Source organism: Protopterus annectens, chromosome 10.part0, assembly GCF_019279795.1.
Source record: "Protopterus annectens isolate FY-2018-M chromosome 10.part0, PAN1.0, whole genome shotgun sequence".
In the NCBI taxonomy this organism is placed as follows: domain Eukaryota; kingdom Metazoa; phylum Chordata; order Ceratodontiformes; family Protopteridae; genus Protopterus; species Protopterus annectens.
Window position 1 is genome coordinate 658895256 of NC_056744.1, and position 23551 is coordinate 658918806.

The window sequence follows — 23551 nt, forward strand, 5'->3', positions numbered from 1 at the left end:
ACCCTAACATTCCTATATAGCCTCATGACCATTATTTCAAACTTCTACTATTTCATTTTATGGAGCATTTTATCACACTCTAAATTTCATGTGTCACTCACCACCCTAAGGTTCCCTGTCCCTTCTGTACACCCAGGTGTCACACTCACCACCCTAAGGTTCCCTGTCCCTTCTGTACACCCTGGTGTCACACGCACCGACCTAAGCTTTCCTGTCTCTTCTGTACACCCTGGTGTCACACACACCACCCTAATGTTCCCTGTCCCTTCTGTGCACCCTGACTCTGGGTGTCACTACATCCAGTTCAATGAACAGTGTAAATTAAATTTTTTTGTCAAACTTGTGGTGTCTTTCTTTGTAACTGTACTGCAACCAGCAGATTCACTTATTTCCTTAGGCTTCTGGCAGGACACTGTATTACTTTTCAATTATTACTTTCTCTCATATACCTGTTACATATTTATTTAGGTGTGTATATATGTATGTATTTAATCGTTTATTTATTTGTTTTAATAATGCTATTTGAATGAGTATACTCTACCTCCGAGACTCAGAAGCATTTACTGCATTGTAGTAAGCAATTTTATCTGACTAGTGGCCACAACTAAGATGTGTGACATTCAAAGATTCAGTGAGATGATTTTGAGCAGTGGAGAGTGAGCAGCATAGCTGCTCAAAGTATAAGTTTATGGCAGCATAACAAAATGATAATGAGGAATAGTATTAAAATGAAGGGATCTGTGTATGCAAATAAGGCAAACCAAGAAATCAAAGTAATTCAGAAAAGTATAAAGAGCATGACATGATGATGATGATGATGATCCAGGTAAATGACCACATTGACAACTCGGTGTGCATGCAGGGGAATTGTAATAATATGTCAGGTGTTGTAACAGCTTTAGAAAATGTGTATATGTAACAGGCTATTATTGCTTCTATGAACAACAATTGTACATGCTTTCACCACTGGAGTTGTCATGTCATTTGATTGGTCTTAACATTTCATAGTCTTCACAACATTGTAGACCTGTACCATATGGAGAGACATCATGCAGGAGGAGGTAGATATCTGCTGACGTTAACTACAGTCTTGTGTGGGTCATGGATTACCTATCTCAGTGGATACTAAGATACGTATGACTTTACTTGGCAGATAAAAATTTTATCCAGTTAAAAAAAGAGGCCTAAACACCTCCTTTTCTATCAACTGCTTACTTAATCTAAGGAAACTTGATCACTACATGTTTTATTAAAGGAAGTGTCATCTATGGATCACCTAAAACAAATGACAAACAATGAGACTTTTTTTTGGACAAAACTTTGAAAGATACATCTGACTGTATTTTAAAATATGTAATACTATTTCCTATTGATAAGAGCTTGAAAATCACTGAAAGGCATTGTATTTATAAGAAGTGATACTATTTTCTAAAACATATCAAAACAAACAAAACAAAAAAAAAACAACTTAAAAAAACAGAGCTAACTCTGAATTATAACCATCAACCAACCTTAAAGAGAAAATTGTGGCAAACTATTTTAAGGAAAATTTGAGGAAGACTTATGAAAGTACAGCAGAATATGTTTAACAGTAAAGCAATCATGGTTTACTATGTGATGCCTCAGTACCAGACCAGTAATCAAGAGGCCTCAGTCCTCACCACTGGCACCAGTGGGGGACATACACTGGGAGGACAACAAGTACACACACAGTATTTCCAGATGTAGCTCTCTGCATCAAGTGCAATTTCCCTTAAGTGCATATAGAGACCACAGTCAGTTCAGGGCTGGTTTCTTCCTCTTGCTCCAGATCCCCAGTAAGACTCCCCACTGGCACAGCTATAGAGTTGAAGAGCTGAGATCTTAGGTGAGTGACCAAGCCAAGACTTCCAGCACCCTCTCTGTCTAACCAGTACTTCGTGTCCCTGTCCAAGTAGCTGATACACACACTCTTTGAGGTTTGATTTACACACACACACACACACACACACACACACACACACACACACACACACACACACACACACACACACACACCTGGAAAAGGCTGGCACAGGTTTACTAGCTGTGCCCCCTTCTGCCCAGACTATAAGGTAGTTATTATTGCCACCAGTCACTTCTTATCAGGTACTTTAAAGCCCTTAACAAAGGGTGTCCTATCTTACTGTGTAATATTAATATTAATACAAATGGTGGTTTGACCAAGAACAAGGCTGTTAGGACTGGCCCACAAAGTGTCACCAAATAAATATGCAAGTACTCTCAAAACTTAAATATCTCTAGACAGATCAGCCACAATGAAAGGTTTAAATATATTTAATAATAAATAAGAAAAGAACAAGACAATACTGAATATATATTTGCAGTGAGAGAGTTCAAAACCACAGGAAATATTTAAAACAACATTGCAGGACAGTCTCAAATAAATAAAAAAAAATCTAAACTAAGCTTTACTTTATTTCTGACTGTATCTAAAAGAATTACTATTCTCTAGTAACTTACTATTAGAGCAAGGCATATATGGTGACTGGATCTTCTAGTTATTTTCAGGCCAAGACAGGATGCAGAATGCTCTATCTCACTAAGAGACTTCTCAAATTAATATCTAAAATATTACTTCTGGGATAGCTTGCAGAATGACATAATTTCTTGCCATCTGACCCTAGTTCCTAGACCAAACAACCATTGATGAAGCTGGCAGCATTTAGCATCTACCTGTAAAAATATACAGACAAAAGCTTCTCCTCAGATCTCTGGCAGATGCTAGAAGTCATAAAACAATTAAATTCCTTCATGCTTTCAAGACTAGTAATTACTTTACCCTAAAGACAATACAGAAAATTTCCTAGTACAGACATTGTGTCTCTTGCTGCATTGAAAACTGAAAGATACCATCTTTTATGGCCTAGCCATAAAGTAATTTAGTTTCAGTTATTTTTCTGATGTTTGCTGGACTGAAGTTGACCTCCTGTATTACAGTTTCCACTGTTAAAATGTATACATTTGAACAGTTACAATAGTGCATGTACATTTATGTTCTCTTCCAGTAGGGCACACTGTGGTTATATTTCAAACAGCACTTTGAAAATACCTTTTCAACACACGTCTGTACAAGCAGTTTGATATACACATGGCATAAAGTTCTAATACATTTGTAACACAAGCATCTATATTCACCAATGACATATAATTATTTACAAAATTCCAGCTAGCTGTACTGGCAGTCACATACCATGTTTAAAGTTTTACTGGTAAAAGGGTCATAATCAACATATAAATTATACAAAAATGCAATCCTTGATCATATTGGAAGAATGATCATTTCAGGCACAAATTACACTAAGCGTGGAAACATGTAAACCCTCTTGTGTTAACATTTTGACTATAAATGGTTAAATATGTAACTGATAGGTACTAGGAGCAGATGCACCCAAATACTGTCTCCCATGGACGTCCACCTCCAACCCACTGGAGGACACTTCCCAGGAGGCAGATCTGGTTGGTGATACACCCCTTTCCCATCAAATATAAATCTACCAATTGCATGACTGTAACATTAACACAAAGCAACACTCTTCTGCCTATAATGAGAATGATATCACTGCAATAAAAAAGATTTTATTTAAGTGAACTACACCTTAGATTTATTCTTCAAAAAGAACTTTGCCAGAAGTTGATACTCATACGTTGGATTTTAAAGTTTTACAGATTGCAGCAGGCCAGAATCCAGATCACCATCTCTAGAGGCTGAGTACATCTTTCCCTTTTTTTCCTTTTTTCATACTGTCTTATACTCCTATTTACACCCTTGAATTTGGTCAAAAATAGTGTCCTAGAAGCTAGAGGGTGGACAATTGAAATTAAAAAAGGAGTAGCTATAAGTCAGTTGACCCTTTCTGGGAAGAAAGACAAATGTAGTCCCCAGGGATGTGTGGGTATTTGCCAGGTTGATGTCATTTATAAATACTAGCCTGCTAATGCTCATTGTAATTAGAAATGTACACAGTTGTGACAGCTATGAAACCACAGTCTTTGTATGATTGAGTGGGTATGGGAAGTTGGTGCAGCAAGCAAAGTCCACACGTTCATAGGTGTGTACTAGGCTAATGGCCCTGCAGCCTTTACAAGCCTAGCCCATAGAAGTGCCCTGGCATTGTGCAAGTATAACAGCACTTGGGATCCCCACTGTTCAATTCTCATCACAGTTTAAGAGGCAATACAAAGAGGAACAGTAGAGAGATTGCATGAGACTGAAGAGGGGACTGGATCTGGCCTTTAATCAGCATTTGGCCAAGGCAGTAAGGAAAGCATTCTGTGTCACTCAATTTTTAAGTAAGGGGATGGCATCCAGTTCCCATGAAGTCATTGTGCCACTTTATTCGGCCCTTTTTAGACCCAACATTTAGTATAATGCTCCCTTTGGCATGTACCTCACCAAACATGTGCAGCAATTGGAATGCCCACAGAGGTTTCTTACCAGGACCTTTTGCACATCCACAAAATTAACTCATCAGGACCACTAGATCCAAGGATTTAAATTTTATTTGTGGCATAAATAAGACCTACTGATGAGACAGATATGTGTCTCAGAAGATACCTATGCTCTGGAACAGGCTTCCCATCCATGTGAATCAGAACCCATCCCTAATCCTATTAAAGCATAATTTTAACCAATGGATGGGAAATCGGAAATTCACCCTAGGTTTTCACACCCATGTCTGTAATAGACAGAGGCAGAGAGTAATGCCCTAACTAACATACCCCACCACATAACCTCTAGCAACTTTATAACTAATATACCCTCTCCTAATAAACACCCATGATGCATAGGGACACAACTGGGATGGACTGCACAGCTAGGCTTATAAAAGTCCTGGTGATCATTATCCTAGTATATTACTATGAACGTATGAACCTATGTGCAAATACAGATTAATTCTAACAGGGTTTTGTTAGCTCTGTCCAGTGTCAGACCTGGTAGAAAGTCCCCCCCCCCAAGCCAAACTTTCCCCTTTCCCTTTTCTACCCACCTAACATCTTTTATAATGGAATTTCCTAATGTAATTATGTCAGTTGATCTGTAAATTCAAATTTCCCTGATCCTTGGCATGCTTCTGGAATGTCTTGTTGGAGTTACTCATAAAGTCTTCTTTTACGGTCTTGCAACGCATAGCCTCCTTCTTTTTCCAATGCAGTAGCAGTTTTATCCCTTATTCTTCTGTGTCTAATAACTGCACTGCTTTCCTTCTCATCACATCTCTCCTTCTTTGCTGTCTTTCTAACAGCATTTATTTCAATTATTTCTTTTTATGTAACGGATGTGCCTGATTTTGTTGAGTTTCTCTTACCTTGTCAGAGTACTAAAAAAGTTAGATTTGAAATTTCTTAACTTTAGACCAATATTTCCATTCTTTCATTCATTCATTCATTCATTCATTCATTCATTCATTCATTCATTCATTCACCAGTTACCTGTTTAATCCAGTCCAGGATTGCAGGGGCTTGGGGGCTGTCCTACAATTCATTGAGCACACAAAGTATAGGAACCAATCCTGAAAGGAGAGCCAGTACATCACAGGAAGCATGCAGTCATGCTCACACAGCGCGTGCGCACACACACACACACACACACACACACACACACACACACACACACACACACACACACACACACACACACACACACTCAGAGTCAGGAACTCTGATTCACTTCACTTATGGCATATCTTTGGGGTATAGGAGGAAGCTGTAGCACCTCTCATAAATATGGAGAGGATATACTGACTCAACAAAGAAGCAACCAAGCCAAGCCAAGATCTGAACTGGAGACCTTGTGTCATGAGGCATGAATCCTAATAGCTGTACCACTGTACCTCCCTAAATCCTCAAATAGTTAATATATTCTCCTTCTAGTTTAGTTTTTTGCTTGGCAGAATTATCATCTGTTTTAGTTTTCTTTTCATGGAGTTTGGTTCTGTTGTTAAACAGTTAAATGTTTCTTTGTTGTTATAGTTTACTCCTACAGAGCCATATGCAATGGAATGATAGCTCGGGTTTGTTACATTTTCTGCTTTTAGAAGAAACTGCTTTTATGTGGCGTGTTATCTTTTCATGTCTTTACTGATGTGTGAACTCTGTCAGGTTTCCTCACTCACATTAAAAAGCTTGTTTCAGCTACATATTGTACTTATTTTACTGACTGCACTTTAACAAAGTTGTTTTTGTGTTTAAATTACCTGTTTAACTGTTGTAGGGTACACACTCAAGTGTGATAGCCATTTCTGTGTTTTTTTGATTGTATCTGCTTTATTTTCTGAAAAAAGACAAAAAAACAAAAAAATATACTTGTTTTCCTGCCTTTCTAAGCTAGTATAGTCCAGTTTTCAGGTTAGTGCTGAATTCAGGGCTGTGTTACAAGTTTCTGTGTTTGCCCAAACCTTACTTGGATAGAAGGAAGTTTCTCTGTTCACTGTGAGAGAGGTAGCTTTGAGCAGCCTATCTGCCCCTGGAGGAGTGGTTTCAGCCCAGAAATTAGTAGTTTATTGGCCATTTTGGGCTAATTTCTACCTCTTTCATTTCCCTGCTATAAAACCCGCATTTGCGCGGTTTTGCACGCCAGGCAGCTCCAGTTAGCTAGGGTATAACCATTCCCGGCTCCACAAAGTCTACTCTTCAATTTTTCCCATGGAACTAGACAAACTTTCAACTTAAGCACTCAAACCATTCACTTCTCATCCCGGCACTTGCTCAAAACTCATAGAAAGCACTAATAAACCTTAGCACTAGATCCCCCTATACTGTAGAGAAGGACAAGACTCTCTATTCGACCTTATCAGCCAATCAGTAAAACAGTTCACTGTACCTATCCAGGCATGTCCAAAGGGCAGTTTCAAGTGTACTCTCTGGTCCAACTGGTGAATCTGGGCATTTTGAGGCAATGTTACAATTGTCTCATGTACACAGACAACCCTCTCCTTCCATCAAACACTAATACATGCAAGAGATGCAATTACACAGCCAAACTGGAGGCTAAGCTCTCTCAACCCAAGACTGGACCAGGCAGTCAAGAGAAGGGAATTACTTGCATCATACCACCAGTCTCACATAGACCTATGAAGCCAGCACTGACAAAAAACACACATAAATACATGAAAACATACTCGGAGGCTATAAATAAAAATCTGCAAAAGCAACAGAGACCTCCAAAGCAGACATCCAAGCAACCTCCACCCCCAACACAAACCCACAAACCATGAAACACATACGTCACAAAACCAGTGTGCCACACAATCACTGCCCTCAAGGCAAAATAACATACCCAACACACTAGTAATAGGTGACTCTATAGTCAGGCACACTGACATCCCACTCACTAGGCTGAACAAGGAGAAGGTTACTGTTAGCTGCCTGTCAGGTGCCAGGATCCGCCACATAACACAAGCACTCAGGTCACTCCAGAACAAGTACAAATATGACTCTGTCATTGTCCATGTTGGTGTGAATGACCTGAGCTGTACCTCCCTGGACTACATTAAAAGAGGCATGGAGGCGCTCTCTGATCACATAGCCCAGGCCAGTATGACCCTGACCCTGAGTAGCATCCTGCCCTCACCAAGAATGATACCATGGTATAGAGAAAAAATTGTCAATTTCAACAATCGGCTAAGCTTCTGGTGTCATTCAAAGGGGATCCAGCGTTTGTCAGCCTAGGATGACATGCTCGACATGCCACACTGCTTTGCTAGAGATGGCTTGCACTTGTCACTCTTAGGCATTTGAATACTGGCCAAGGCTCTTGCCACCCCCATAGTGCCTTTTTTCGGCAAGGCCAAAAGACAAACCCACCGCCATAAATAGCACAAGTAACAAAAAACTGAGGGTAATGCTACTCAATGCCAGAAGTCTAAACCTCAAAATGCATGCAGTCGTGGCAATTCTCAGTATGGAGAAAATCGATATATGTGCAGTAACAGAAACCTGGTTTAAGGCTCCAGAGAGTACCCCAGCACTATCAGGCTACAACTCATACCATACATTTTGGCCACAAAACCTGGACAGAAATACAAAAAGCGGGGGAGTATCCATATTCATCAAGGATACCCACACCTCCAGGTTAGTGGCATAGCACGATGCTTCAGAGATCATCCACGTGCAACTAACAATGGGCAAAACTGCTATAGCTTGCTACAGATCACCCACCATGTCCCAGGACCCCTACGCCGCATTCCTGGAAACACTGGGAAAAATAAAAGTCCTACCAAACACCCTGATATTGGGTGAGTTCAATTATCCAAACATTAACTGGGAGAACTACTCAAGTACAAACGCCCTTGCCCAACATTTCCTAGAATTTATAAACTCAAATGCCCTGGATCAACTGGTCAACACCCCCACCAGAGGTGACAACATATTGGACCTGGTCATCACCAACATGGGCAACCGGTGTTCCACACTGGAGGTCAACCCCTCGCTGGTTAGATCTGATCATAAACTAATCACTCTGGATATCCACATTCCGCCACTACCCCCGGTCAAAGAAACCATTGTGAAAAACTTTTCAAAAGTAAACTTCATGTTACTTAAGACTGAGGTGGGAAGTTTCAAAGTCCCCATGCTAAAGGATAACGTTGTCCAAGCTGCAAAATCCTTTACTAATGCACTCTATGGGCACCTACAAGAATGCATGGATTGTGCTATCCCAAACAAAACCAAGACTCACTCCTCCAAGAAAAGGAAACCAGTCTCTTGGACCCCTGCCATAAACAAGCTATACAATAGAAGGAAGAAACTAGTACAGAAAAGAGTAAAATCCCAAGAAGGGAAGACATCCCTGATCAGTATCAGCAAGAAACTATGTTCCCTCATAAAATCATCCAAGGCTAGCTTCCAAAGAAAAATTGCCATGGACTTCAAAGATAACCACAAGGCATTCTTTAGCTATGTCAAGAATCTAAGTGGCAATTCTCAGATCTGTTTGGAGTTAGTGCAGAAAGGCACAAAATACACTGAACTGACTGATATAGCCAACATCCTGGTAGACAGGTTCAGTGCAAACTTCACCCCCTCTCAGCCCGAAAAGGGCCCATAACTATACCAGAAGAATTTAGTGCCCCTGAAATCACAGACACTCAGGTTAAAATAGCTCTCTCCAAAGCCAAAAATACAGCATCAGTGGGACTGGACAGTGTCCCAGGCTACATCCTACATGAGCTCAAAGATGAACTAACCCCTCACCTAAACACACTGTTTAAACTCAGCCTCTCCACAGGCTACATGCCCACTGAGTGGCGCACAGCAACAGTTATTCCACTCCACAAAGGTGGATCCACAATGGACCCCGGGAACTATCTCCCTATAAGCCTGACTAGCTTGGTCTGCAAAGCTATGGAACGCATCATCATGGATTTCATTAACAGAGACATTGGAAATCTCCAAACACTGGACTCTACCCAGTTTGGCTTTGTTAAGGGCAGATCATGCTTCCTAAACCTGGTGGACTTCTTTGAGACAGTTACCAAGGCTATAGACAAGGGAAAGCTTGTCCACACAGCCTACCTAGACCTTGCAAAGGCCTTCGATACCATTCCCCACTAAGGTATTATAGACAAGCTCACCAGCCTGAACATAAACCCCTACATCACAAGATGGGTTACCAACTGGCTCACGGACAGAACCCACATGGTAAGAGTTGCAGGAGCTAGGTCTGACTCTAAACCGGTTACAAAGTGGTGTTTCCCAGGACTCAGTCCTAGGAACCCTCCTGTTCGGCATATACTTCTCAGAGGTACAGGCAAGCACAGGAGGGCTATGGCTGACCAAGTTCTCAGACAACTGCAAACTAGGGGCTATAATTGACTCTCCAGTTGACACAGACATCCTCCAAAAGGGTCTCACTGAGACAGATACCTGGTGTCAAAACCATGGCCTCAAGCTAAATGCCAAAAAGTGCATAGTCATCCCCTTTGGAAAAAACAAAGTACCCACAAACAACCACATAGGTGGTAGCCCCCTAAATACGGAAGACTTAATAAGGGATCTGGGGACCCAAGTAGATAGTAACCTCTCCTTTGATAATTACATTGCCAAAGTGGTTCAAAAATCCTTTTATATGGTGCACTTAATCACAAAAGGGTTTGCATCCAGATCGAAAGAGGTCATTGTGCCCCTCTACGCATCATTCATCAGACCCATCATAGAGTACAATGCCCCATTTGGGATGTACCTTACAAGACACCTGAAACAACTGGAAAGACCACAGAAGTACCTCACCAAGAGGATCACTGGCCTCAAGCAGATGCCCTATGCAGCTCGACTGAAGAAACTCCAGCTGTACTTGGTTACATACCGCCTACTCAGAGGTGATCTCTGCCTGACATACAAGGCCATGTCCAATGCAGAACTGATGGACATGCTCCACCTAAAGAAAACCATATCCCCTCGAGCCACACGCTCCAGGGATCTAAACCTCACCACAACAATAATAGGACATGCTGGAGGGCTAGATTCCTGTCCCAGAGACTTCCCATGCTCTGGAAAAAGATTCCAATTTACATTTGGCAGAGCTCCTCGCTAACCCAATTCAAGAGAAACCTTGACGAGTGGATGGGAAACAAAAGTTTACCCCAGGGATCACTTCAATGGCTCTGCTGTACAGAGGTACAGGGAACTAATCTAAGGGGGCGGCGAAAGCTAACACATTCCGGCTAGGCTTATAAATGCCTTTGGGCAGATAGCCTAGTAGCTACCTAAGAATCTATGAACCTATGAACATTCAAAGATTCCACAACTGTATATCTAATGGTGAACTGTATATATAAGAAACTATCACATATGTATATGCTGATGAAATCTGTTAATATTAAAAGGTTCTGTAATCTTGCATGCATTCGTAACTTTGGAAAGTTCTAGATATTTATCTCTAGTAGTAATTTGTTAAATAGTTTCAATTAATGGCTAATAAGTATCCCATCTTTTATGAAGTCTCTAAAGCCTAATATTTATCCTTCTGTTTTACTGCAACCCACAACTCTTCATACAGTTACTTGACAAGTTTTTGCAAGGTATTTTTTCTTTGATTTATGAAAATTACTTCTGCTTCATATGCACTTCTGTCTTAAAGTTTTGCATTTCTTCTTTTAGATATAACTTATTTTTCAATATCTGAAATTATTTCTTTAGTTCTTCTGCATTCATTGTTTATGTTAATCCAAAGTACAGATAATTTGGTAATAAAACTAGACAGCATGTTAAGGTCTAATTATTGCCAACTTAATTTGTGATTCTTGATTTTCAGTTCTTAGCAGTGGGATAGTAATTTAAGTTAAAGTTCAAGTATGAACATTATACTGGTAGACTCCTGGATGTGTGTGTGTGTGTGTGTGTGTGTGTGTGTGTGTGTGTGTGTGTGTGTGTGTGTGTGTGGGGGTGTATGTGCGCGTGTGAGCATATGACATGTATGTGCGTGTGTGTGTGTGTGTGTGTGTGTGTGCACATCCCACATGTGAGTGTGTGCATATGTAACATCTATCTAATAGATTATATCATTCAGTGCATTATCTACCAGAAATTAAGAGGGTATTTTATTTCATGTTTTAGTCTATTGGGTTGAAACTAATTAAGCTGTCTGACTACCACATAGTCTGCAATGTGTTTATTTTGTCTTCTGTTTTTCATATAAAAAATATATCTAGACATTTATGGTTAGTCACAATGTGATATTTAAAGATTAAACATATACAAACATATGCAATTTAATTTTACTAATGCTTTACAGTGTCACAGATTGTTTAGCTCTTAAATATTTTACTGTCTGATCCCTGCAAAGGTCATAGATTATTCAGACAAAAGCTTGTCCCATTTTCCATTTCTAAAGCACATTAGTGCTGAAAGAGAGGAAAAAAGGAATGAACTGATCTGTCAGTAAGTCCTAAACCGTTTAAATACCACTACTGCAGGAGGAATACAAGGGCACACTGAACATTTGCACCTTTGAAGAGATTGTGCCTTTATACCTGCCACCCTGAGAAGTTTCTGTTGGATTCCTCATGTTTCAGTGTCCTCACTTCAAGTCTCACTAACATCACCCATGAGAAACAGCCTGCATAAACAACCTCTTCCCTTTTCACCTAAATAAACACCTAGAACATATATGGTTAATCTCTAATACTGTACCATTGCAGTTTAGCTAAAATGGTGAAGGCCTTGAGTTAGTAGCAAATTCCATTGTATAGTCTTGTTTTTGATTCTCTCAATCACTGTTTACAAACGTCCAACTCTAAGAGTCGCTGCTTACCCAGTCAAGGACTCTCAGTAATCCCAGTAAAACAATGCCTAGTCAGTCAGACAGTTAACATATAAATTAATTAAAAAAGTGGGATACACCTAAACACTACTCATTCATAAACCACAAAAACAGTCCAAACTGAAGCTAGTAATAAAAAAAAAAAAAAACTCCAAAAAAACCACCAAAACCAGCACTGAAGGTAAACAGAAGAAAACTTTAGTTTAAAAAAACTTTTTTATTTCCACTTTCATCCAAGCCAGGACTTCATCAGATGAAGGGGACACATCAGATAGAGGCACCACTGTGAGCTTCCCTGTGTCTGCTATTTGCTTGTATCACTAAGGAAGTTGGAGCAATGTTAGGCTTGGGTTTAGATGGTGAATTTGAGTTCCATTCATCGCAGAAGTTGTTAGCAAAATGGATTTTAAGAAGGGCAGTTTAGATTCTGGAGTTAACAAGCCATAGCTTTTACCCTGTACCTTAAGGTTTACATCATCTGGATATTTGAAGACTATGTAGTCCATTTTTGTTGCATAGCTGCATGACAGAAGCAAATTCTTGTTTTTTGTGTGCTATGTTTTTGCTAAAGTCCAGGTATAGCGATGGGCTATGAAATTCAGCAGCTTAAATCTAATCTGCTGTGGTGGAGTTCCTTGAGGGCATGGGGGAGGGGAACTGGTAGCATAGTCAGCTTGTTCAATGAGCAGCAGACAATGAAATGGCTAGTTAAGGGTTTGAAGCAAGAGATCCATTTCTACACTTTTAGGGATCCCACCTAATGTAAGCTTGTCAGAGATGTGATAAAGGTCTCTGTCATCCTCATCCTCATCCTGCCTGGTTGTCAGGTCCTATGTGCAGGATGCCTGCATATTTAGTGTAGACTCTTAGAATGTGACTTTAGCAACAATTTAGTTTAGTTTAATTTAATATTTTAGGAAAAAATCTGAACCAGGCAAAACAAAAATCTACTTCTCATCTCAAAACAATTATCTGATCACAAAAACATCTTTACTAGTTCATCCTCACAAAGCTCTAGACTTGAGGTTGTCACATTTATTAAATTAATTAGGAGTTACCATAGATGGTAATCTAAAATTTGACCTACACATCTAAAATTCTATAACAAATATATAATACTAAGTCTCCTCTACAAAGTTTTAGCTTACCTCACTGTGCAGTCTAGAAAGACCACTGCCCTCTCATATATATTACCACTTCTCTGCTATGCCTCTCTCCTAGCAACAAACATCAATCCCTTCCTTTCAGCAAAACTAGAACAATGTTATAATAAAATATCAACATTTGCAACTCACCTTCCAAGTAGTACCCAGCATTGCCTAGCACTCAACTAAGCTGGTTGGAATTCTTCAACTATCAAATACTCAGTCATCTTAAACTATCCTAAAGTACTTCATCACCCAAACAAATGTTCAGTACTGAAGACAATAATACTATGGTACTCTCCATCTAGATCTCTCAGGTTTATGAGTGCATATCTTGCCCAAGTTCATATACCAAACCAAAATTCCTCACATGTATCAAATTATTGGAATATTCTACCACAAGACCTAAGACAAATCATAAATCCAAAATACTTTAAAGCAAACCTTAGGACCCACCTCTTGGATTCCAAACTATATTTCTGCCACTGTTCTCCTGGCTATATGTTACTACAATTCTGTCCATCTGTCTTCTGTCTGTAGTGCCCTTTTTGTCCTCTTGCATAATGTAAGCTACTGTGCTTTCATCTGAAGACCCAACAGTTTAGCACTGCTACAGTAAAACTGCAATGCAAGATAGAATATATCTCTTCTGTTGTTTTTGTTCTTTCTTTATATACTAATTTTTATATCCTGTGTGTGATAGTTAACATTTGCTGTTTTGCCTTGTATTATATTGTATTGTATTATATGACATTTTGTAAGATTTGTTAACTGCGGAGCATTCCCCCCTAGTCCCCTGTTGAAAATGGGGCCTGTCTTGGCCTAGTCAGACTTTCCCAGTAAAGAAATATGAGTTAATCCATGGTTACTAAGCAAAGAATTATTGGTGACATTTAACAGTCTATTGTCAATTGGTCTTGGACACTCATTTTTAGAGGAATTTCACAATGTTCTGCCTTGGGTCCTCTGTTACTGTCAGTATATATTTGTGATTCACCAGTTACTAAGTGGTGCTAGTGTGTTACAAATATGGAAAATATAAAAAACAAATCATGTAAATCACCCTTCCAGGAGCATTTGAATATTCAAGATCGTATAGATTAAATTACTGTATGGACATCTGTAAATGGCTTGGCTGTAAATTTATAAAAGGGTGTAGTTATGACATGGCATGCCAAAGGTTGCTAAAGTATACACACAGGGTGTCTTTGAGGTGTGAAAAGTATATAAAGACTTAGTCATACTCACAGATAAAATGCTAACATTTGAATAATGTGTAAATTATGTCTATAGCACATTTAAGAAGAGGATGGGTGCTCTACTGAAATGCAAATGGAGGAAGAATCTGCATGCTATGATTTCACTTTTTTCTAATGTAATATGACCTGTACTAGAACTGATACCTCCAAAATCAAAAGGTTGATTAGTAAGTGTGGAAGGATTTGTTGTTGATTTACTAAAAATATAGTCATGAAAGGGCTAACATACAAGGTAAAGCTTGTTAAGATGAGACTAACTTTTGGAATATAGAAGCTTGAAAATAGACTTATAGGATCATAAGATGATAGGAGGTTACCAGGCTAATGGCCCTGGGACCCTTACTAGCCTAGCTAAATATCAACGCTTGTTCTCAAGATTGTCCGTTTTAAAGCAGACACTAAAATTGTGACCTGTTGCCCCTGTTTAGGAGGGACACAGATGGAACCCCTGGGGTGAATTTGCAGTTACCCATCCAATCGTTCAAATTGTGCATAAATAGGGTCAGCGAGGAGCTCTGTTTAACATGAATTGGAAGCATGTTCCAAAGGTGAGGCAACCCCGGGAGACAAATCTGTCTCTCCAGCATGTTCTGTTCATGTCACATACCAGGTTAAGGTCCTTAGAGCGAGTGACCCGTGTGTCATTTGACTTGCAAATGTGCAGCATTTCCAATAAAGCAGGGTAAGAGATTGCCCTATATGCAAAGCACAGGTCACCTCTGAGTAGTCTGTATGACACAGAGTAAAGTGACAGTGATTTCAGTCTGTCCACAGTTGACAGATGCTGGAGACCCTGAATTTCCTTTATAAGGAAACTTTATGGTCTCTCCAATTACTTCAGGTTTGATCCTGGAATCCAAGGCATTTAATGGCAAATTCTTATTTGAATATATTGGATTACACACCACTGACTACAGTCTAAATTCAAGGGACATGATTTTAAACGCAGAACAATATTGCTTCATAGTTAATGCAGAAGATTAAAGCTACGAGCTTTTCATGAGTTGATTCCTGTATTTTAAGCTTTGATTCACTAAGCCACCATTTGCCCACGGTGTGATTCTGAGTAAGTCATTTAATGTAATCAAACAGTCTTCCCCAATTTCTCCTGTGAAAGGGGATGCTTGTGCCTAATGGGCTTACCTCATTATCATCACCTCCCTTTTTCCTATTTTCTATGTGTGGTTGGGTGTCACATCAATTATTGCCATATCGCTCTCTCTCCCTCAGTTCAGTGCTACTCTCCTACCTTCTTCAACAGTCATGTCTGATTTTCCCAGGTCTTCTCTCACACAATCCATCCATTTCTTTGCCGGACACTCTTTTTTTTTCTTGCCTTTTTCCTATCTGTTCCAAATCTTCTTCATCAGATTGTCTTCCCCTTTGTAGCACATGTGGCTGAACCAACATAATCTGTTACCTTTGACCTTCTCTGCAATTAGAGCTATTTGGTTTTCTGCACTGGTGTCTTCATTTCTTTGTCTGTCCCATAGTGTGTATCCAACCACCCATCTCAGGCATGTCATCTTCATCACTCCTAGCTTCCTCAACTGCTCTGTCTTCACTGCCCATGTTTCTGTACAGTACAGTAGTACCAGTTTATGTACCTTATTTTTCAGCTACTTTGGCATTCTAATGTCATACTCTAGCCCTGATACTTTGTGCCAGTTGGCTGTAGCTCCTCTGATTCTAGCTTTGACCTCCTCATGCAAACTTCCCTTGTCCTCAGCTGTCCTTTCTAGGTACTTGAAGCTGTTAACTTGTTCTGCTATTGTCTCTTCTGTCTCAATTCTCATCTCCTTTTGATTTCCCCCATTTACTGCCATTACAGCTGTCTTATCTGTACTCAGTTTTATCCCGTGTGTCTTCAGTTTTGCATTTCAGTCCACATCCTTTATTGAGGTTCTTGTTCAGAATCTACCTATAATACCACATCATCTGCATATAGCAACTTTGTTGATCTATCCACTAGGCTTACCTGGTTAACTTAAAAAAAAGATTAATTATTCCAAAAAAATGTAAAAATGAAAGAAATGTTATGCAGAAATGATATAGTGAAAAAACAGCCCTGAATTGGAACAGTCTGATAATAACAAATAATGCTGGCAAAATGGGGAGTTTTGAGTGGTGATAACTTGGAAATGTCTCCCTAATGATGGAGAAAATGCACAGTGGAGGTTTTAAGGACTAGATTAAGTATATGAGACAAAAAATATCTTGAGAAACAACTGATAGAACATTTAAAGTTTTAATAATTCAGTAGTACAGAATCAATGTCTTGTCATGTCATAGTTTACCGTCACTTTAGTTAAAGTATAGTTTCTATATTTTAATAATAGACACAGAATCGTGGGACACTACAAAATTTCATAGAGTAAACCCAGTCATGACAAACAGAGAGGATTATGATTGGTTCACTGGTCCTAACCGTCTTATGTGTTTGAGACATGGATACCAAGAAATTCACCTCGTGAGAAAAGCTTGAGAGGTACATTTCTTGGCATCCATGTCAAGAACACATAATTGTAGGTTAGGATTGGAGACAGGGTCATAATTCTTTGAAAATGCATGGTTTTATCTGCTCCATGTACTACAAGTTACAGTAAAAAAGAAAAGAAACTGTAAGTGTTTTGCCAGCTTTCAAAATTGTAAAACATTTAGTGAGTGGCATCAGAAAGGCAGTGTAATGTAGTCCCTTACATTTGCATTCACCTTTCATACCTCTCAAGTTCAACTGCCCAGATTTTCTCAGAATGTCTAGATCATTGCTTTAAATTTTTGGTCTGTTCCTCATAAAACCTGTGTTTTTTGGAGAAACCACTGAGGAGCGAAGTCACTAAATAATGACATACATTTAAGTTTCAGACTTTCTACTTTTTAGAAAATGCAGATGAATGCACTTCCTGTTAACCAAGCTACTTTTTATGCTTATAACAGGAAGTTAGGGACACCTTATCTGTACAGACAGCCAGCAGAAAAAATCTTTTATTCTGACGCTGTCATTGGTACTATCAGACTTTACTGCCTAGCACGAGAACCAGCCTTAACAACTTTAGCAGGGATGCTTAACATTTGTTCATGTCAGGTCTCGCTCCACTCTAGTACTTAAGTGGTTTGCCTTTTTCTGAATATCAGAGTGTAATTATTGTGCTCTATACACTACAAATCTAATTATTTTCAGTGACATGGTTAAGAAGGGCTCTGGATCACAAAGTGCAAGGAATGTGTTTTCCGTGGATTTTGGTGTGACTGTCAGTACTCTCTAACACGGGAGATTTGAGAATAGTTTAGACAATCTATGAGTATGTCACAAGGAGGCATATTCTATAAAAATGATGGAATAATATGCAATAGAATGCAATGGGACTTATTCTAAAGAATTACTAGTAATGAGTAAGCTGCTAAAAGAAAGGGTTCTAGTTCCAGGCTACTTACTGTTTTAATCCTTGTCATTATAAGGACTGAGTCAGAGGCTAGTTCCATAATGGAAAAACCTTTTTTAGAAGGTTTTCTTTATTTTTTTTGTGTTTTTAAGACACATGTTGGGAATCTTGCATTATACATCTGGAACTTTAAAGTATCAGTCTCAGTTGTACGGAATGCCTTTTCTTAATCCCCAGTCTTCCATGCTGTGCTACAAGGCAAGGTACATCTGTGTTTAAACCACGGTAAAACTGCAGTGGTATGTATACTCAGGTAGTGGGGGAAAGTAAGGGAAAGAGTGGTCTAGAGTTCAATAGAGTGCGATAGATGGAAGACTGAGAAAATTGCAAAACTCATTGTGTGTGGGAACTCGCATGAGAGTTTTTTTCTTTCTTTCTTTTTTTTTTTTTTTTTTTAGTGTGAAGGGAATACAGTTAGTCAAAAAGAATTTTGAAATGCACTGTCAGACTGTAGACTAAAAACATACTGAAATAATTCTTCCATGTCCGATTCTGGTGGACAGGTAATAGGAATGAAATTAAAGTGATGGAAAATATGCAACAGAAAAAAATTCCAGAACTGTGATGAAGGTGGAAGGGTTGGGATATGTATATTAACCAGAAGATGCTTGATGCACTTGTACTGGAAGAAGTAAGGATCAGGTATATAGCTCTGGAGCACCATATTTCAAAGTGGTAGGTGGGAAAAGTGCCACTGAAGAGAAAGGACAGAGGAAGAGATTGTGAGCGGAAGTTGGAAGGGAGCAGTTACAGGGCTGACAGGAATAAGTGTTTTTCATAAGTGAGGGTAGAATGGGCCATGAATCTCATTATGTAAATTTGCTGTAGTGAGTAGTTCAACTAAATGTTTCAGAAAGGTTTGGGTAAGATAACCTATTTCATAGGTAAGATGAGGAGGAGAAGGAAATGCATAGGGGATAGATATTATCCTGGGGTGTGCTTGAGAGATCACAGGCCATTTCCCATCAGCAGTCACACGTCGGTACTTCAGTCTTAGTGAGCTATGAAACAAGAGTAATGATTGGACATACTTGTATCTAATGATGAGTAGATGCTCCAGTGCAATGTAGGTTTTGAGGAGCATAAAAATAATAGGAAAAAGACAACACCAACTTCAAAGGGTTTACTATCAAAATGTTGAAGATTGGTTTAGTGAACGAGGAAAGTCGAGTATTGGTTTGTCGATTCCGTGTTGCCGAAAGTTAGGATATCAAGAATACATATTAGCGAATGCAAGTGTGCATTCACTGATATGAACTTGATGTTCTACGTAGAGTCGCGGTACAGTGCGGCTTAAGAAATGTATCCCTTTCCTCAATGTAGTGCGATCTCAGAGTTAGAATATTTCATTTGTAGGGGCTTGCCCCCCTGCTAAAATGTTAATGACAGTGTAGGTGTTTAACATACATTTGCACCTACACTGCCATTATGTTTGAATTTCAATATAAATGTCGAATCTGTTGATGTCGATCAACAGCGTCGACCTTGTAACTCATTTGTATTCATGCAGGATGACGTCATTTTTGGAATATCGACTGTTACTGTATATGAACGTCGATATTTTGATAGTAAACCACGTCAAAGTAAATTTTGAAGCGTCACTTGGATTAATATTCCAATTTAGTAATTGCATTTTCATAAAGTCTAGGGGGCAGAAGGCCAAAGAATGCAGTAGTTAAGATATGGAGCCTAAGCACAAATTGCACAATGGGAGACTGTAGACAATGACACTGGTACATGACAAAATCATTCACAAGTTTGAAATGTATACATTGTATACAAGAAGGTAACAGTTCATTAAAGAATTTGTGCATGCACAAGCGGTTAGGATATGTCTGTTACAGGGTATGGTGAGGGGTAATATCAGAAACAATTTGCTTATAACAGGGCTGGTGCATACATGAATAGTGCTTATAGGTAGGGATGCAGAATACTTATGAGCATATGATGGAGCATCAGATTGCAAAATGAGTTGATTGGAATATCATAGGAGTGCTCGTCTGCTATCATTTTCAATGTCTCTTTGTTTAGTAACATTTAAAACTTTCTTTAGCTTTCACATGCATACCTAGAAGGTTGATCTACAGCTAGTGGTTTACCAAAGTAATGGTGAAACTTCTCTCCTACAGGAATGCCAAAGTACATTCTTTCTTATGATTAAAATGCTGTTAAGTCCTTGGATTGCTTTTGAATGTAGCTTTGTAATGGTGCTACCATGTGTTGAATGTAGCTGGGACATTGACAATTTGAATAAACAGGTAGGAGCACACTTTCTGTAATGATTAAAATAATTTCAGGCTACTGATGGTTGTGAAAAATTTGCTGCTTTGAACTTGTAACTATAGCTGCTTCTTGGCTGATGAAAGTATGACAGTTGCTTGCAGTTTCTATTATACTTTTTCCTCATTCTTTCACTTAAAGTTTCCTTTATTTTTCATAGCTTTACTTCATAAGTTCCTGATTTGAAATTCTGTAACTGTCCAGAATTTATTTTTAAAGTGTACCATTTATCATTAGAACCAAAAAGAAAATCACTGACCAGTGACCAGTGTTTGTGCTTCCACTCTCAGTCCCAGTCTCATACCAAGCTCATGGAATCAGGAAATTTGTATTTAAATGTCAAGATAACTTGGAAATTTGTATTCCAGGTGCTTCGGAAAGTTTGTTTTTAGTTTTGCAAAAGTGCTGAAGAAGAATCGGCTATCCGTCAAAAAAAAAAAAAACATTTTGATACAGTTTCCTTGAGGAAAAGGGAAATGTTTTCCTTCTATAATCCACAATGGCTAGCTTAATGCACTCAGTAGGTTATTCAATGACTGACTTCCATCATCAGCTAGCCATGATGATGAGTATTGCAATAAATTTGGTGTCAGTATCCCAACTGTATCCCCCAGGCAAATTTTTCTGGATGCTTGTAAGATTGCCTGGGCTTGATTTTATCCCTCTGAATGGCAAAATAAATGTGAGATAAAGTTATAAATGTAAGGTTAGGTAATATCACACTTAAATAATGTATAAATAATCAATTAGGAATTAAGCACATCTGCAAACTTGAAGATGCAGGTTAAATTATGAATCAAGGGGTATAAAACACAGATACAAACAAGAAGAGGCAGCCTAAACTCTGATAAGAAGAAAAAAAATCCTGACATTTTGACAATTCGTCTTACAAAGCATTGGATATTCAAATCATATGAAACATGGGAGTCAAGTCAAAAAATAAACTCTGAGCCTAGGGTATGAACTTCTGAGCAGAATGCTCAGTCAGGCATTAAGATCAACACAGGATATTTGATAGCAACACTGTACTGTTGTAGCTTTACTTGTAAATTTCTGAATAAGTTTTGTTTCAGCCTTTTGCTTTTATTCCAGTTCCAATTCAAAGAAATTTCTTGTCACATTTGAATACTGTGACACATTGCCATAATGGTTAAGGTCTTCGCCTTCTATTCACAAGGTACAATGCTCGATCCTGACCTCTGGCCAATGCCTGTATGGAGTTTTCATGCTGTCCCTGTGTCTCTATGAGGTTCCTCCCACCTCCCAAAAACATGCTGAGTGCTTCTACCTCAACCTTACCCAAGAATGGAGTTGTGGGCACCATCACAAACTCTAGATGGTGCATATATGGGGGAAGAATTGCACAGACCAACAGTGTGAGCATCAACTGTTGTGCACAGTATCCTCAAGATAGGAGAGCATGGATCATAGACTGGTTGCCATGTCAGGGATTGCCAAAATTTGGCTCTAGGTGAGTGATTTGTATTGACTAATACACCAAAATGGCATGGGTATTTGCTGGTGATAAGTGGGTTGAGGACCCGGCCTACACTAGGGACCCATGCTAATGGTGGGGGGGGGGGTGTGTGTGTACATACCCCTACTGGCAAGTGTGTGCCTGCCATAAAGCCCAGCATCCCTGGGTCAGTAAGCTACTGCCCAGCTGGTTTCCAGTTATCTTGATTGGGCTACCTGGGATAAGTCTGTTGAATGAAAGCCAATCAACCTGCCAAACATGAACATATAATAGCTACACTCATTGTAGGTTCACTGGCTTGGAAGTTGACAACATGATGATAAGGAGGAGGATGGACATCCTATGTATCCTGGAAACAAAGTGGAAGGGCAGTGCAGCAAAGCCACTTGGCTTGGGATCCAGTGTCTACTACCCTGGAGGAGGACAAACTAGAAATGTTGTGGGAAATGTGGCGAGGTTTATCATCAGAGTTAAGTCTATTCAGACAGCAGTTGCAGGATATACTAGATAAAGCAGGACAACATGAATTGGTGTTGATAATGGGTGACTTGAATGCTCATATTGAGAAAGACAGAACAGGATATGAGGACTGCCTAGGTCCACATGGGTGGGGCAATGGGAATAAAGATGGAGAGGCCATTCTAGACTTCTGTCTGGCAAATGGCTTGATAGTTGACAGGACCAAGTTCAGCAGGACAGACCTTCATAATATCCCATATGCAGCTCAGGTAGACTTCCAATGAGTAAGGACAATGGGGTAACATCAGAGATAATGGTCATGCCTAGTCAGGGGTGTAACCAACATTTTCAAATTTGTACTCACAGCTCCCAGATTGCTGCCCAAGTAGTGGTCAGAGAAGGCTCTAAGGTCAACTGAGACTAAGCTGAAGACCTGGAAGGTGACTGAAGAGAAAGCACAATAAGAGAAAGCACATGAGTTCAAGAAATTACTCAAGGCTCTCACACCTCAGAAAGAGCAGGAAATAGATGGAGCTAAAGAAGAGTCGCATCACTTCAAAGCAGCATGTCTGAGAATTATAGAACAGATATGTGGTTGAGCCAAGTATGGAAATAAAGTACATAGGAAAAGCTGGTGGTGGAATGCAAAAGTCCAGGAAGTTATCAAGACAAAAGTGCAGGAAAAAGTGGGAGATAGACAAGATAGACCAGGCTACGAAGGAGTACGGTTGGCTAACAAAGAGGCTAAGAGAGAAGTTGCAAAGAACAAGGTATAGGGGCATTCTACCAGCTTCTGGAAAGTGACATGGTAGATAGTATAAAGAAACTCCTATCAGATTGCAAGGCAAATACAAGACAGTCAGTCAACCTTTATAAGGGATGTCAGCAACAACCTGCTCACCAATCCATAGGATGTCAAAGGCAGATAGAAGGAGCATTTCCAGCAGCTTCTGAATGAAGAAAACTCAAGAGAAGCTGTACTGGCCCAGACATCACCTACAATGCAAGAAGAAGAAGATCCCATCTTAGAAGAAATAAGAATATCACCAAGGAAAATAAAGTCGGGGAAAGCAGGAGGCATAGAAGAGGTCACAGCACATATGATCAAGATATTGGGTGAGATTTTGGAGAAATGGCGCCTGAGGGTACTCATAGCAGTATGGAGAGAAAGGCATATCCCAGATGAT